Source organism: Vicia villosa, linkage group LG1, assembly GCF_029867415.1.
Source record: "Vicia villosa cultivar HV-30 ecotype Madison, WI linkage group LG1, Vvil1.0, whole genome shotgun sequence".
Classification (NCBI taxonomy): Eukaryota; Viridiplantae; Streptophyta; class Magnoliopsida; order Fabales; family Fabaceae; genus Vicia; species Vicia villosa.
In genome coordinates this window covers 19,988,000-19,993,321 of record NC_081180.1, presented here as the reverse complement: position 1 = coordinate 19,993,321, position 5,322 = coordinate 19,988,000, and the positions used below count along the sequence as shown (strand labels likewise).

The window sequence follows — 5,322 nt, the reverse complement described above, 5'->3', positions numbered from 1 at the left end:
ATCAATCAATATCATTTGATGGAGGAAACCAAAAGCCTTCATAAGGAACTGTCCCATAGGGAGTCTGAATCTTCTTTGAAATCATACGGTTATGATTAATGTAAGCTTAAACAAGCAAAAATTGGACAACTATTCTAAATAAGGCCGCCTCCTTAACCACTTCGCCCTTACACACTTAGTGCTTTGGGATTGCAGACCGTTATGTTTCTCCTTCACCATTTCGCCCTTACAAGCCTCGTGCTTGGGAGACTCTGGATTATTATATTTATCCTTAATCACTTTGCCCTTCCATACTCGTTCTTAGAGGGTTATGGAACATCATGAATATTATATCCCAAGCCCATATAACATCATTTAACTCGGCCCACTGTCTTGCAAGCACGAGAGAAGCACATGAGACCTCAAAGTAGGTTCACCGAGCTAAGGTATGAGTTCGGCGTGGGTAATGTCGCCACATCTTGAGATAACCTCGTGGGTGAATCACCCACCACATTCTTTATAAATTACATATATCTTACCTTTTGTGTATGATATCATAAACAATGTTTGTACTATTGTACTCACAACAAGTACATGAATAACATTCTAGTCGGTCACCACCTCGAAATAAGGGTGGGACTTTGAAATTCATTTTTTTTATGTAAATCACCACCTCGAAATAAAGGTGGGACTTTGAAATTTACTAAAGATTCGAAGAGTCCGTCTAAATTGATAAGGGTTTAATCATTAAAAAATTAAGGCTAAATAAGTTTAAAAGAGTAATAATATAAAACAATAACTTCAGTTAACAAGGTTAAAAATGACTGCAAGAAAAACCCAAAGTTAGATTCATCCTTAACCTCATTTTATTGTCATTTTTAGCAACTTTTAATTGTAATATTTATATCATTCCGAGCAAATCTTAAGATGTGTATGAATTATGAAATAAACTCACTTAGCTAATATGCTGAACGTGAAAAACATGTTTCTATATATTCATTGCAATAAGTATTTAGGATATTGGGCTCTTATGGCTCTTATTTTAAAGATAAAACATTCATGTATTTCTCATGAGACAAAAACTAAATTAAACTTGTACTACAATCCAAACATGTCTTTGATATGAAATGTAGTAGAAAAACGCTGCCAAATAAAAACATAAAAAAAGAAAAACACGACCACCATTGTCTTGTTCTATAGACGCACGCTTAGGCTTAGGAACTAAATTATTAAGATTACAAAGCAATATTATATAATCTGTGTTCCCTTGTCTTTATAAAGCATACGTAACTTTGTTGATTTCAAACTCTATTATTTCCAAATATTAACCAACATAAAAATAGGCAGTGCTCCCTTCACGACTTACAAGCCTCCACGTCTACATATCTCAATGTATATTTTTATCTCCCACATTTGCAAATTTCAGAATTTATATCCGAATTCACATACCATATTTATCTAAAATTTCAAAATTATATATATGAAACTTTCTCATATTTGTTTCTCAATATTTTTGTATTTACACCAGTTTTTTTCAACAATTCTGATTCCAATACAGGTGTAAGGTGTTTATAGTTTTATTTAGGGGCTATGTGGGGGACCATTCTATCTAGGACCTTTTGAATTATTAATTAGCAAAACCCACTTTAAGGTTGTGACCTTTTAGACATTTACACATGATTTATTGGTTTTTGTTTGGATAGAAACTAGCAAGCAAAGATGGACTTTATAGGTAAGCATCCTTATTTGAAGGTAGGTGCACTGTTTTTTCTTTCATTTTTGTATAGATTCGTGAGAGATATCAAAGATATTATTGAGATTATATTAAGAGATCGCTTAGATAATCTACCATTCATCATGGTTAATTACACATTGTCATGTGAAATTAGGTTGTTTTTAGTTCAGTTTTTAACAAACACTTCAATAAAAAAAGTAGTTAATTATTAAAACAAATCAATTCAATTTAAAGTACATCTAAAAGTGACTTTATTAAATTTTTTATTCAATTCAATATATTTTTTAAATTTTTTTCAGAAATAAAAATATTATTTTTCTTATTTTCTATTTTTTATTATAAACAAATATTTTTTTAGGAAAAATATTTGTTTTTATTTTGGGAAAAAATTCAGAAAAAAATATTTATTTTTTATTTTTATTAACGACCATACAATGTATTCATAGTTTTTTTAAGTAAAAAAGTATAGTATAAGAATTTAATAGGAATACACTGACGCTGAAAAGTGGTTATACACCGTCAGTAAATTGTAACCGTTGAATTTTAAATTATGTTTGACTTTTATTTTAATTATATATAAAATAATAATTATGAATGATTATGATGGAATGACAATATAAAACTTTTTACACTGGCGGTGCATAACCATTAATCCCATTTTTACGACATATAAATTGACATATGTGTTTAGCATTGAGTTTAGTTTATGTTGTATATCATACAAATATAATTACATATTTCCAGGATAATTTATTAAATATTTAATTTGATTATTATGTTTTAGTATTAATATGTAAATATATATTTTTATTTGATTATATTAACTTAATTAATTGAGATTTTTAATAATTAATAATTAAATTATTTAATAAAATTAATTAGATATTTAATTGAATCATTAATTGTGTATTTAGTTAATTGACAAGGACTCGGCATTATTAAATATAAATATTGCCATTTTCGGACTAATAAATTTTTTAATTGGTCACTTACTTATATGAGACACATTATGAGTTGTTGTTTATCTCTATCTGAAGGGTGCGTTTGATTTGTAAAATGAAATGTACAGGATAGAACAGTACTGGACATATGACTAAGTTACAGGACAACTTTTTGTATTGTACGTTGTTTGATTTTTGCGGCACAGGACACACAATTTTGTACTATCCCTTGTTTGATATGTCAATGCACTGGACAAAATCATACAAATTTTACTACAACGCCCTTTGTAATGTTTAACGTTTTATTTTGCAATATGTAAAGACAAAAAACATATTAAAACTAAATAATTAAAAATTATATCATAAACTTATATAGTTGGATACAATTAAAAAGCAAAACATAAAAAAATACACAAAATTAACATAAAAAAAATAAACTAGATAACTTTATGAACCAAATCTAATGTTGATAGAATTAAAAAAAAAAATTAAAACATAACTTTTCTCACATTCTCATAATCTTTCTCACAAAAGACATTCTTTGAGAACCTTCAAACTCCCAAAAGAACTTTTCGTACTGCTGGTTATGAGTTCCAGTCTTGAATGTTCCGTTCTCTCCTTTGTTTCCAGCCACCACCATTTCTTCTAATATAGCGAGTAAAGTTTCTTCTTCAGTTGTATTCCAGTTACCTCGAACTCTAATGTGATTCATTGATTTCTCATTAATAATGCCACCTTCACTTTCCATTTCTAAATACCAAAAAATCATAAGAGGTTGTAATAACGAATATAATTCACAAGTGCAACAAGAAAAAATAAATCAAATAAATTAACTTGAAAAAAATATTGACAATCACATGGTAATAAGTTCAACTCCATTATAAGCATAAAAGAATCCAAAAAATATTATGCAATCATATGGTAATAAACTCACAATTCACCCATACCAAAAAGACAAATCCAATATACAGGTTTTTTCTAATGCCTATGTCTATTCCTCCATTCAGTAAACATTTCTTGTGCATGCACATCCCTCCTCTGAGTCCATTGATTACTAGGTTCAATAGTTCCCACTACATTGATTGTTTCTTTCCTAAAGGTACCTCGTCTTCTGCAAATGGAGAAAATTCTTCTGGATCTATTGTCATGTTTATACGGATGAAGTTATGCAATAAACAACAAGCAAGGATCATTCGACATTGTGTTCTAATAGGATAAAATGAAGGACTTCTCAATATAGCCCATCTTTTTTTCAAGAGGCCAAAACATCTCTCTATCACATTTCTTGCCCGAACATGCCTATAATTAAATAACTCCTCACGGTCTTGAGGTGAACGACGACCGGTGCCCCACTCTTGCAAATGTCATTGTTTACCTCGATATGGGGCAAGAAAGCCTTCACCGTTAATGTATCCACCATCAACGAGATAATATGAACCTAAAATATTAACAACAACTCATTGTTTGTAATGATGTTCTAACAAACTAAAAAGAAAAGAAGTTGTCATACCGATTGGAACCGACAATCCATTTGGTCTATTTATTGCATCACGTAATACCCTAGAGTCTGAAGCTGATCCTTCCCATCCTGCTAGTACATATATAAATCTCATATCTCTGGTACAAACACCTAAGACATTTGTTGCAAGTCCACCTTTTCTCGTCCGATATCTAGGCCGATCAGAAACACTCAGCGTGACTGCTATGTAAGTCCCATCTAAAGCCCCTAAGCATCCCTAAAAATTCAATGAATAGTTTAAAAAAATTTAGCCACTTAACTAAAAGAATATATTGAGGTAACTAGGTGAAAAATTAGTACCTTAAACCATTTTCATCTTTCATCAGAGCAATCCTGCGGTACGGGTTCTGGTTTGGCAAGTAAATCATTTTGTAATCTCAAAACTGCTGCCAACACTCTATGACAATACCTGCTAACAGTTTGTCCAAATCTAGACAACCTAACTTGAATACTTCTATTTTTTGTGTGATGTGCTAGTATATTTAAAAATACTGCAACTTGTTCTTCAACGCTTACTTGTCTGAGTTGCACTAATCCTCCTCGTACCCTTAAAATCTCACAAAGATGGGCAAATGTATTTCTACACATTCTTAATTCTCATATACAATGAGAATCACTTGTACTAGTAATAGATTCCAAGACATCTCTACGAGACTCATACCTAGCTAAAGCTCTTTCATTCAAAGATCTTCTCTCATAATTATCCCTCAAAACAAAATTTAAGAAAAGTAATCCAACAAGATGCATGACTAAAATTTGGATTTACATCCTCCAAACAAGAAGGTAATGAAAAATGTGTCCATCATCCATTTCAACTATATATGAAAAAACAATTAAAAAATAAACAATCAATAAAAGATATCATAAAAAATTAATTAAACTAAAAGTATGTATTTTAAATTGTTCTACACATGAAAATGAATTTTTATTTTTAAATTAATTCACACTTTCTTATTACCTACTTAGTAATTTATAGTCATATACATATATGAGAAGCAAATAAAATGTCCAATTAACAAAGTATGTGATATATGTTCTATTGTTTCCTGTTATTATAATATGAAGAATGAAAAGTGATACAGTTAATTCACCAAGTTCACACTCACTTTTATATATATATATATATATATATATATATATATATATAT

General features: G+C 29.7%; 1 pseudogene; it reads right to left on the bottom strand.

Moving 5' to 3' along the window:
- Positions 1-3,633: 3,633 nt before the first annotated feature.
- LOC131658287 (uncharacterized) lies at positions 3,634-4,921 on the bottom strand (annotated as a pseudogene).
- Between the last annotated feature and the right edge of the window lie 401 nt (positions 4,922-5,322).